Below are 11,914 nucleotides of genomic sequence, written 5' to 3' on the forward strand. Positions count from 1 at the left end.
AAAGGCCCTACCTCCCAATAACATCACTTCAGGCATTACGATTTCAGCACATGAATTTTGGTAGAACACATTCAGACCCTAGTTAGTTCTGCTATATTATATCTTTCTGTCTTGTATAAACTTATCTCTGCATTTCTAATTCTTGAACTTCAAGGTACAAAATCCTGCTGATCTATAAAGAAACATGATGATAAAAATATCAAGTAGCAGATGGAGAAAGACATGCAAAACATGATATCCTAGTCTTGATTTCCAAAGGCTTAAATGCTATAGTGAACACAGGAGCAGTGAAGGATTTTCCATTTGTCCCCTGAGAACTCATTATATCATTGCTGTGCTGTATTTGAGTGAAGCAGTTTCTTAACCTAATCCATCTTATCATGGAATTGTTTTACAGCCCTTTAGGCTTATTTTATTTTATTTACATTCTTTTTGTAAACCTGGAAACAAAAATGAGGCTGCTTACAGAACCAAGCGTCTGCCTTTGGAATCTAGCTTTTATGTTTATATTTCATTTTTCTTTGTCCACTTTCATGTACTTTGTCATTAATCCAAAGTAGATTGACCTTCCATATGTTTTCCTATTTCTTAAAAGATGAGGGTTTCATAGAAAGAGATTCTTTATTTAATATGTGGCATTAATTTTATCATGGGATTTTAATACTTTTTTCTTCATTTGCTCCCATATTTGGCTCTACATTATGCTTCATTATAAAGCAATTAAACATTTAAAGTGGATAAAAGAAATTGAGAGGTAGCATTACTCCATTTAATTTAGGGTGTTTTAATGGCACATTAAACATGTGCAATTCACAATAAACATGATAAGTGTTAAGTAAAAAACAAATAAGTACTTTTTTGGTAAATATAACAAATTAAATTCTACTCACAGCTACTTTTAATGTGTTCACTGTTCTATAAAACTATAACAACCAATATCACCCCAATAAATTTAATAAAAAACTATACCATGGCAACTGTTGTTGGAAACCTGCTCTATTATGAACAGTAAATTAAGAGTATTAAATGAGTTTCTCTTGATTACTGAGATTAAAATAAAGAGTAAAAAGTGCATCCTGCTCACACAGCTTTTTAATTAAACTATCTATAATTGTTGTGAGTCATAAAATGGCATCTTACATGCTTTATTTAATTTGCCCATGTCACTCCATGTAAAAGAAATTACCACTGAAATTGCTTTCACGAGGTAATATCTATCCTCTGTTACACATTGTTTAAAAAGTATTTTCTCGAGCAGCCAGGAGGTCATTGACTGTTAGGTTACAAAGCCTGCGTGTCCTTGCAGAGTTATTCTACTTTAACTGACAATCAACTGCTTATAAACAGACCAGTAACTAACTGTTTGATACCAAGCTACCTGGCTGAATTAACTGGTTTCTCATAGAATTAAACTGCATTGTTTGCATCGAAATGATGAACTGACATACAATAGACTAAGATAAAATGAATACTTCCATGAACTTTAGAGACAGATAACAACTTAGATCAAGGTTTCTCGATCTAAGCAGTACTGATATTTTGGGCCAAATAATTTTTTTGCTGTGTGGGGCTGTCCAAGGCATTGTAGGTTGTTTAGTAGCATCCCTGGCTTCTACGCACTAGAAGCACCAGCAGTACTCCCCTTCAGTTGTAACAACCCAGAAATGTCCCCAGATTTCACCAAATGTCTTCTGGGGGACAAAATCACCTCCTTTTGAGAACCACTGCTTGAGAATATCTGATCCAATACACTCATTTGTCAAGGGAGAAAACTTAATGCCAGGTAGATAAAATTATTTGGCAAAGATCATTAAAAGAATTATATAAGCATCATTATAATTGAATAATAATTTAACATTACTTCCAGTTACACATTCATAATATCTTTTATAAGCTCATGTAATAAGCATCCTCACTTGATTTGGGCTTTACTATCTAGATGGTGAATGTGAAGTAAATACGTCTCACAATGTAGGTTTGGTAGGTGATGTTCTCCCAGATGAACCAAAGTTTGAGATACAAGTGTTTTATTAAGGATTTGATCCCAGGAGGAACTATTAAGGGAGTGAAGGAGGCAGGGTAGAAAAGAGGGAGAAGTCAAGTAAGTGCATGATGTCAGGCGAGGTCTCAGGTTCAGCATAATCCTGCAGGAAGCTCTGCAGTGTAAAGGACACCTCAAAAGGGTTTTGACCTTGAGGCAAAGGAGTTTTTCTCATAATTGTTGACTATGGATCATTCTGGGATTGGATGTGGAAACAAAATTCCCAGGCACCTCCAATTCTCTGTACTGGAAAGGCCATAGATTGTCTGGGGGCTTAGAGGGGATAGAAGGGATATAAAATTACTAGAGATTTCTGATTCTCTGTGTGAGCAAGGAGACTCCCATGCCCAAGGTGATCCTCTGAGGGTTAAATGTATGGCACCTCAGCAGCAAAGCAAGCAGAAGTCTGGAAAGGGATCCCCAACGCTGGTAAGAGATATATGAGGGTATCTGGGCAGGACACTAACATTGTTTAATCCAGTGGTCTTGTGGAAAAAACAGGGACTTTAGAGACAAAGAAATACATATCTAGTTCTGCCTTTCTACTTAAAACATGACCTTGGGGAAATTACTTGAATTGATAGACCCACAGTTTCTTTGTCTTTAAATGTGAGGCAATAACACCTAACCTATCTCATATGATGTTGTGAGAGTTAAAATATAAGTGCAAGATGGACATCATGTAACAAGACTGATATTGTGCTTTCCAATTCATGAAAAAGTACACCTTTCCTTTTGTTTAGGCCTTTTACAATTTTCTTCATTGAGGCTACAAAATTTCTTTGTAAAGGTGATATACATATTGTGTTAGATATATTCCAAGTACTTGACATTTTCAATCCTATTGAAGATGGTATTTCTTAATTTTATATTTCAGCCTTTTTCCTGATACGTAGAAATGCAATTGATTTTATTTTAAGGAATTAATATCTTGAAAACATTATTTCTCATATTTTTTATTATATTGTATTATTCAGATACATAATTGCATTGTTTATGAATAACACAGTTTGTTTCATCCTGTACAATTTCAGGGTTTTTTTTAATTTTTAAATTTTATTTTTGTTTAAAATATTACAGATGTCCCTTTTTCTCCCCAATGACCCATTCCACCCTGTCCCATCCCCCTCCCCAGTCCCTCTCCCCACCATTGTCCGTGTCCTTGGGTTGTGCATCTATGCATATAAATTCTTTGGTTACTCTCTCCCCCTCCACCCACCCACCCTCCTCCCTCCCTCTGACATTCGTCAGTCTCATCTATGCTTCCATGTCATTGAATCATTTCTGTTCATCAGTTTATTAAGTTCTTTAGATTCCACGTATAAGTGAGATCATGTGATGTTTGTCTTTCTCTGCCTGGCTTATTTCACTTAGCATAGTACTCTCCAGGTCGATCCATACTGTCCCAAAGGGTACGAGATCCTTCTTCTTTACAGCTGCATAGTATTCCATGGGGTAAATGTCCCACAGCTTTTTATTCACTCATCTACTGATGGGCACTTGGGCTGTTTCCAGATCTTAGCTATTGTAAACTGCGCTGCTATGAACATAAGGTTTTGTTTATACTCTCTGCCTTATTGTGGAGGTAAAGATCTGCAACACAATCTATTTTTTTTAAATATGTTTTTATTGATTTCAGAGAGAGGAAGGGAGAGGGAGAGAAACATCCGTGATGAGATTCATTGATCGGCTGCTTCCTGCACACCCCCTACTGGGGACGAAGCCCAAAACCCGGGCATGTGCCCTGACCAGGAATCAACCGAGATCTCCTGATTCATGGGTCTGTGCTCAACCACTGAGCCACGCAGGCTGGGTTGCAACACAGCCTTTTAAAATTTCGCCAATGGCTGATACTCTTTCACAGGTTCAAGAACTTTCTTCTATTACTAAGCTAAGAGGATTTTTTCTTTTTCTTTTTTATCCTGAATGTATGTTCAAATTTATCAAATGCTTTTATCATTAAAATGATTTTGTGAATTTTCTCTCGTAAACTGACTTTCTAATGATACATTCATTAGCTTGCTCCCAGTGTATTTTACATCCCTTGTAGTTCCTGAGGGTGGGTAGGGTATGAGGCAGCTTTACCAATGGTTATCCCTCATCTAGGGCTGCCATAGTTAGCAAATAAAAACGCAGGGCATCTAAATTTGAATTACTTTAACTGTCTGTATTAGGTTGCTAAGGCTACCATAACAAAGTACCATAGACCAGGTGGCTTAAACAACATAAATTTATTATTTTACAATTCTGGAGGCTAAGATAAACGTGTAGACAGGGTTGGTTTCTTCTTAGGTCTCTCTTTGGCTTGTAGGTGGCCACTTTCTCCTTGTGTTTTTTACATTGTTTTCCCTCTTTGTATAGGTGACCTAATTTCTCTTCTTCTTATAAGGACACCAGTTATATTGAATTAGGGCCCACTCTAAAGATCTTATTTTAACCTAATTGCCTCTCTAAAGACCTTGTCTTCAAATACAGTCACATTCCGAGCTACTTAGGGTTATGACCTCAATATATGAATTTTGAGGAAGCACAATCCAGCCCATAATATTTTCTATGCATACATACGTTGAAATAAAAAGAAAAACATATATCATGGGATATACTTACACTAAACCATTATTTGTTGTTTATCTGAATTAAATGATAAACTCCCAAATTATATATCTCTTTCTTTCATTATGTTCTCCTGGTGATTTTTCTCTCTTTGACAGTGTTTTTTGTTTTACAGAATTTGCTTATAAAATTCCTTGCACTGTCATTCTATCTTCCATTTACATTGTAGCATAGCTTTTAACAGTGGTCACTGACAACTTGTTTCATTATTTTCTCCTTTGAAAATTCATTAATGAGAATATATGGTCATCATTAGCATTATGGGCTGCTATATTGAAAATATACTGACATAGTTAACAAATCTGAGAACTGCTCTTCAAATTTGCTTTGTTGAATCATTTAATACCGTCTTTCGTGGCATAGCTCACTTTTCCATTGTTCGGGATTGTGTTGTGTCTCTTAACTTTTTTTCAATGTTGCTCACTGACATAAAAGAACATTGTTATCAATTGTTATCCTCTTCTGGCTGCCATGCTGGAAGAATATTCAATAACATCCATGTTACTAAGTCAAATTCTTCAAGTGATAAAATTCATTTCAAATTATAGTCTTGACAAATTTCATAATAATTACTTTAAGTCAGAATTTCTTTTCCTGTTCATAAGTAATGTTGTTCTTTTTAAGAACAGCCTTGACACGTAAAGGGAAACAGTTTTCATCAATTATTTCTTTAACATACTCAACAAGTTCTTTTAATCAGTGAAGCACTTTAACAATACTGCTCTTCTTTCAAAGCGCATAATCTTATTTCTAAGGAAATATTACAAAGTATGAACAAGAAATAAGTAGATTTTGCTCAATGACTTATTTAAAAAGTCAACAACGATTTTGAGACCTTTCTTCAGAATTAAAATGTGATATCAGAGCTTCTAATAAATTGAAATTTCAGGGATTTATATGTAATATCAGAGCTTCAAATAAATTGAAGTTTCTTTCAACGGCATTTGTTAAAGGAAGCCAATAGATTTTTGAATGAGAATTGAAGAATTCTGAATGTTAACAAAATCACTGAAATTCTTTAATAACTTAGTTCAAAGAATATATATTCTGAAGTAAGAATCATTTTGTAACTATTACTTCAGTTTCAACTAAAGAACATCAGATGCTGCTTAAGTTGCATTATGCCGAATATCGGTAGTATAGCTAACTACTACAGAATCATGCATACTTTATGTGAACTTTAACCACTTTAATTCATTAACTCTGAAATAAAAATAGGAAGTCTGCAAAAATTTGTTGTTTCTGAAGCCAAATATGCAAAGGATTTTACTCACAGTAGTCTTATAAGAAAGTCTTTTTTCTTGTGGCCATGATGTCAAAAAGGTGAAGTATTTAGATCTTTGATAATCTCTGTAATAGTAAATGGAGTTATCATATTTTTTATTATTGCAGTAGATTTGGTTCTGGCACTTCAAAATTTGCTTCTAACTTCAGGTGAAAAATAGATAATGATATACGGTATAGAAGACCGTTACAACTAACTTCTGAATGCCTCAAACAAAAAATGCACTTTTTTTAAAATGTCATTTGTACTAGTTAAGGAAATCATACATCTCTCATGCTCAGCTGTTAGTATATGTTGGTTTATATCTGACTTTCCACCATTTTCTATATTGAATGAAGCATTGCATGTGGCACACAAAGCTTTAAAAGGATTTGTTCCTCATTTAATAAATGTACACCGTTCATAAAATTCACCACAACATTTATACTTGAGTTTGGGTATTTTGAGGTTCAAATATATATAAATAAAAATAGGTGAAACAACCTATGCAAGAATTGAAAAGATTTAATTTGAAAATCTCATGACCATGTCAGTCATCACTCAAGTCTGTAAATAAAGGTAGTTGAATGGTTGAAAGGGTTGTGAACTTGTGAACTAAGAATAACTTGAAGTCCATATTTGATGCAAAAAGGAGAACTTCCCATTTGCCTTAGGGGAGGATTGTACTTGTATGGCACATTCTTCCCGAACAAAGCCAGAGCTGATGCTATATGAGATTTTGGCTTGCTTGAGGATTCAAGGATGGGAAGACACTCAGAAGCAGAGTGTTAAGGATGGACTGTGTTGATGTGGTCATTAGAGTAAGGCTACTATAGACCTCCTGACTTTCAGAAGCATGGGATCTGGACAGAAGAACTTGCTGATTGGATGCTGTCTGGAAGTGTGAGACTATTGCTGATTGGCTGACTTTCAGGACAGGTGTTCATGGGGCTATCACTGATTGGCTGATTTTTCAGTCTTGATTGGCTGATTGTACTGATTTTGCAGCTAATTAATGGTGGGTACTTGCTCATGACTGGGACTATGGCCCAAAACCAGGTTTTCCCTTTCTTGAATATTTCCTTTCTTTAATTCTAAATACCCCCCACCCCCTGCCACCCCTTGATCTTTCCTCAGCCAAACCTCTGGAGAGACCAGACCTTTATTTGTGGGGGTATGATTTTCTACACAAGTGGTTTAATCACTAATCACTATGGTTGAAAATAGCTCTAACTGCTAAATTTGTGTAACTTATTGTAAAAAGCTGAACACAGGACATTTAGGGTGTTCTGACAAAGCCAATATAGGATGCAGGACAAAACACATAGAGGACATGGCCTGTGTATTCAGGACTGCTGGCAACCCTAGGTGAAGTCCATGTCTGAGGCTGGGTCTTCTAGCACTGAGCTTTCCCAGCAGTGTTCAGGGGGCACCCTAGAGTTCTGTGGGTATCAGGGACCACTGCCCCCAAGGGAGAGAAAGGGATGCATAGATTGGTCTTGCAGTCCCCAGTTTACCCAGAATGCTGTGCCTTTCTTATGTTCATGGATTAAATTTCAGAGGAAGACATCAGCTGGGATAAGCAGCCTCATATCTAAAATTTTGACAATCACTGTCCTCCTGTTAAAGGATATGTCATGAACTTCCTACCTCCAGCCCCTTGCTCTGTACGTCATGAGAAACTTGAGTTAAAGCAGAGTTGCCATCTGCCTAGTACAGACACATTAGTCACAGCAGATTAATGTCTTTGTATTCAAGAGCAGAGTCCTAAAAGAGACCCGAGACAAATACATAGGCATAGGCGATACATAAGCAAAGGCACAAGTATATATTTAAAAGAGAGAGCTTAAGGAAACACAGGAAAACTTTGGCTGGTAGATTTCTGGGTGAATACTTTCTCCCTTTAAATCTTCCTTCGATTTATTAAGCTTGGTGTAGTTTTGGTTTCCAGTAGTGTTTGCAGGGGAGGAGACAGAATATAGGCCACTGCATGCACAACGCTTGGTTTTACCTCTATCTGCGGCCTCAAATGATATCTCCTGAGGCAGCCAAACCTAATCTGCATCCCAGGCCCCTCTCCTGATAGGTAGGCCTTTGTTTTCTACTGCCCACTGGACATCTACACCAGGACAGCCAGCAGAACTTTTGCACCTACATGGCCCGCACCATCCTCATCTCTACCTGTAACTCAAATTGCCATAAACTCATCTTCCTCTTTATCCTCAATCTCAGCTAAGAGGAACAGCTTCTACCTAGTCAACCAACCTTTAAGACTCAGAGTCCTTATAGACTTCCCCGACCTTTTCACATAGTCCCTAACTTCCTAAAACTCCAATCTGTCTCTTAGTCATCCTCACATTTATAGCCTGAATCAAGTGCTTTGCCATTTCCTTTTGTTAACATAGTGTTTGCCCTCAGTATATGTTCAATAAGTGCTTGCTGGATGAATGAATGAATGAATGAATGAATCAATCAATCATTCAAAGTACCTGAAGCAACATTCATTGATTCAAAATAAGCCCTGATAGGGTCTTCTGCCTCCATGAATTCCCATGGGAAAATACCACTGAGAATGCAATCGTCAATATCTCTTTCCCAGACCCTAATATCCTCATCTTGGAGGTACATAATGCCTCCCTCATTGGATCCCACACATTTCCATCATCCCCTGTCAATTTAACAAAGAAATGTGTCATTTCCATCAGTTCACCATACCCTCTGCAAATGTCTGCTCCTTGGCCCAGTTCCCTATCCTAGGCAGAGTATCTGGTGACAACACAGGCCAGCAGACAGCCCCAGGACACCCACCTGATGTGCCAAAAGTTTAGGAAGTGTAAGAAGGCAGTCCGAGTTAGGAACACCCTCTGGATTATTTTTCAAGACATGTCCACACCTAACCTTTTACTTGCAGTCACAGAGGTAATTAGCTCTTAAGGCATTCTCCCTCTCACTTCTCCCTCCTGTGACTGCATATCCCCTTCCACTATTTATGATACTCCTGGCCTGTCTCAACTGTCTGTCATCATTCACTAACCTCACCCATTCACATAGCTGTAACCTAAGTAAAGGTAAGAAATAGCCATCTCCAGGACACATAAAGATGGCTTCCGGCCCAGGTACATTGCAAAGCATACATTGGACTCCCAGGGTCATCAAGAGATGTTGCTCTGCCAGAATCCATCAATAACATCACTAGGTGATACAGAGGAGCCACCTATATTCTGCTTGACAATATGTTGAGAGGATTCTAAGATAAGGTGAGATGTCTTATATGCTTTGGGTTCTTTCATCTATCCAGCTGGCAGAGGTGAGTGAGAAATTTTCCAAGTCTATTCATGTAAGTGTCCCTGGGTGCCTGACCCTGATTCACTACCTTCTCTCCTTATAGTAAGTTTTATACATAATACTGAACTCTAGATTCATATCCCTGCCTCCTACCCTGCCCTAAGCTCTCTGCACTTGGTTTTGCTGGTGGTTTTTCTCATGGACTCTGGAAATTGCTCTTCCCTGCCATTCTCCTCATGCTCCTCACTAGCTGAGATTGTCTGCTCTCAATCTTTGGCACCTGGTCAGAATTTTAAAGCATGTTCAGTAGAATCCTGTAGTTCAGAGCATTACTGTAGAAATCTAGCTTTATATGGGCAAGAGATTAAGTTAAGTTTTTACATAACCTAGTTAGAAAACAAGGAAATACCAGTTAATATAACTGTGAGACATTTTAAAATATATAAATTTGACTAAAAGTTAAAGAATTGGAAAAACAAAATGTGAAGAGTGTAGGGTATTTATACACATTAATTTGTGAGAATATGAATTGGTAGATTGGTGGGATAATACTTCACAATATTTATAAAAATTTATAATTTTCATATCCTCTCTACTTTATCCCAATTTCTGTTTTCTGTCTTTCCTATGCACATTTGCCCAAGAACTGATGTCCAAAGATGTTGATTTTGGTTCAATTAACCATAAACTTAGATTCTGAAGCTAATTAAATGTTTAATTCAAAGGAACAATATTTGAAAACTAACCCCCCCCCCCCCAAAGAAGATAAACCTCCATGTTAACCATATAGAAGAGGGACACAAAGATGTTATATACTGTGTTCCCTAGATCCACACCCCAGCCCTCCACTACTTCTCTACAATGACAAAGTGAAGAATTTGCCTCAGATTAACTAGGGGTGGGAGAAGCTACTGGATCTGGCACTGGAACTTTCCCTGGCCATGGCAGTCGTGCCTGCCCTGGTTGCAGCTCTAGTGTGAGTTCTCTCTGCTTCATCTCTCAAAACCTCCTCATACTGGGGTGGGAAGCAAGTGGGGTGGATCTTGGTAAAAAACTCCAGCAATTCCATCTTGCTGGCTTCAGCATGGGCTCTTGGACCCCACAGGAATTCATAGCATGGAGGATCACTGTTGGGTACCTGGCAGTAATCCAGGTATTTTTTCTGCACCAAATCTTTGGTGATGAGCTTCCTGGGCTCCCCAAAAAGGAAGTGATTCTTCTGAGAATATAAGACCATCATATTCAGCATTTCCCAGATCTCCTCCTCAGTGGCACGATTGCCCTTCATCAAGATCACACCCAGGACAATGATCAGGATGCTAGTCTTGGGCACGCCCTCATTACTACTCAGCCTTGGATCATAAGTGAGGCCTAGTTTGTTAACAAGGGCATAGCTGTGGCTGGTGGGGTCCACTTCCTCCACATCAATGCCAAAAACCAGCTCCATGTGCTCCAAGGCTTTACTGAGGATTTCAGGAAAGTCATTCGTGTACTCTTTGATAACAACATCAATCATATCTGCTTTTGTGATGGGCTCATACATTTGATACTTGTGCAGCAGGTACTGCACCAACAAAGGCACCTTCTCATCTAAAGGGTCTTCAGGCAAGTTTTCAGTTTCTGACAGGGACTTTGAAGAAGCTGAGCTACCCTCCTTTTCTTGGCTTTCAGGGCTCTCATTTGATTTGCTCGATGAGATGGCTCTGATGGCACTGGAGGACGAACAGACTCTCTGAGGACTCTGTGAAATGCTGAGTGTCCCAGCAGCCAGAGCCTTCTCTAGGTTACCAGGCATTAAAGGATGCAAAGAGGAGGAAGTGGTCTCCTCCAGAGCCTTGGAGACCTGTGCAGCCCCTAGGCCCTGGGTCTCACTATGGGCATGCTGTTGTTCCTGTGTGCAATGTGGAATCTCCTGACACTGAGACATGTTCACTCTTGTTGGTGATACAGGCAAGAGTGTGGCAGGAGGGTGAATGATAGGGGACCACAACCTAGGGAGAAAAGGGGGATGTGAGTGGCTTCATCTGGTAAACTCAACTGTAGCAGCTCTAATGAACAGTGCCTTCACCCATCTTCTCCTGATGATGGTGCTCTAGAGCCTCATAGGCCTCCTGTCCTGACCTGTAAGAAGCTGATGGAAGAAGTAAAAAGGATCTTCAGGGAGTATGTAACCCACTGACCCAACCCAAGTTTTCTCAGAGCTTGATAAAAGAGTTGGTGGAATCAGGCTTTGTGTGATCCCTTCTGTTTGGGGGCAGGTGGCCCCCTCTGTCTTTGTTCAGCATCTTCACTGTGACTTCAGGGAGTACCTCAGGATCCTCCCTCAGAGGTCTTCTTGAGACACTTGAGTTGAAAAGAAGGTGTGCCTTACCCTGGCTGGTGTGGCCCAGTGGTTAGAGCATTGGCCTTCCCACTGAAGGGTCACAGGTTCAATTCCTGGTCAAGGGCATGTAGCTGGGTTGCAGGTTTGATCCCGGGCCCCCAGTCATGGAGGCATGTGCAGGAGGCAACCAATCAATGTGTCTCTCTCACATCAATGTTTCTCTCTGTCTCTCTCTTCCCCCCTCCTTTCTTCCCTTCTACTCTCTCTAAAAATCAATGGAAAAATATCCTAGTGTGACAATTAACCAAAAAAAAGAAGGGGTACTTCAGACTGACACATCTTCTCAGAGCTCCTCAGTCCACATTCAGCATCTTACCTTGACTCCTGG

General features: G+C 39.0%; 1 pseudogene across 1 annotated transcript; it reads right to left on the reverse strand.

Moving 5' to 3' along the window:
- Positions 1-10,095: 10,095 nt before the first annotated feature.
- LOC308551405 (melanoma-associated antigen B16 pseudogene) lies at positions 10,096-11,130 on the reverse strand (annotated as a pseudogene). The gene has a single exon. The product of its transcript is annotated as a melanoma-associated antigen B16 pseudogene (transcript).
- Between the last annotated feature and the right edge of the window lie 784 nt (positions 11,131-11,914).

The sequence above is a fragment of the Miniopterus schreibersii genome (genome assembly GCF_964146895.1).
Source record: "Miniopterus schreibersii genome assembly, chromosome: X".
Lineage (NCBI taxonomy): Eukaryota > Metazoa > Chordata > Mammalia > Chiroptera > Miniopteridae > Miniopterus > Miniopterus schreibersii.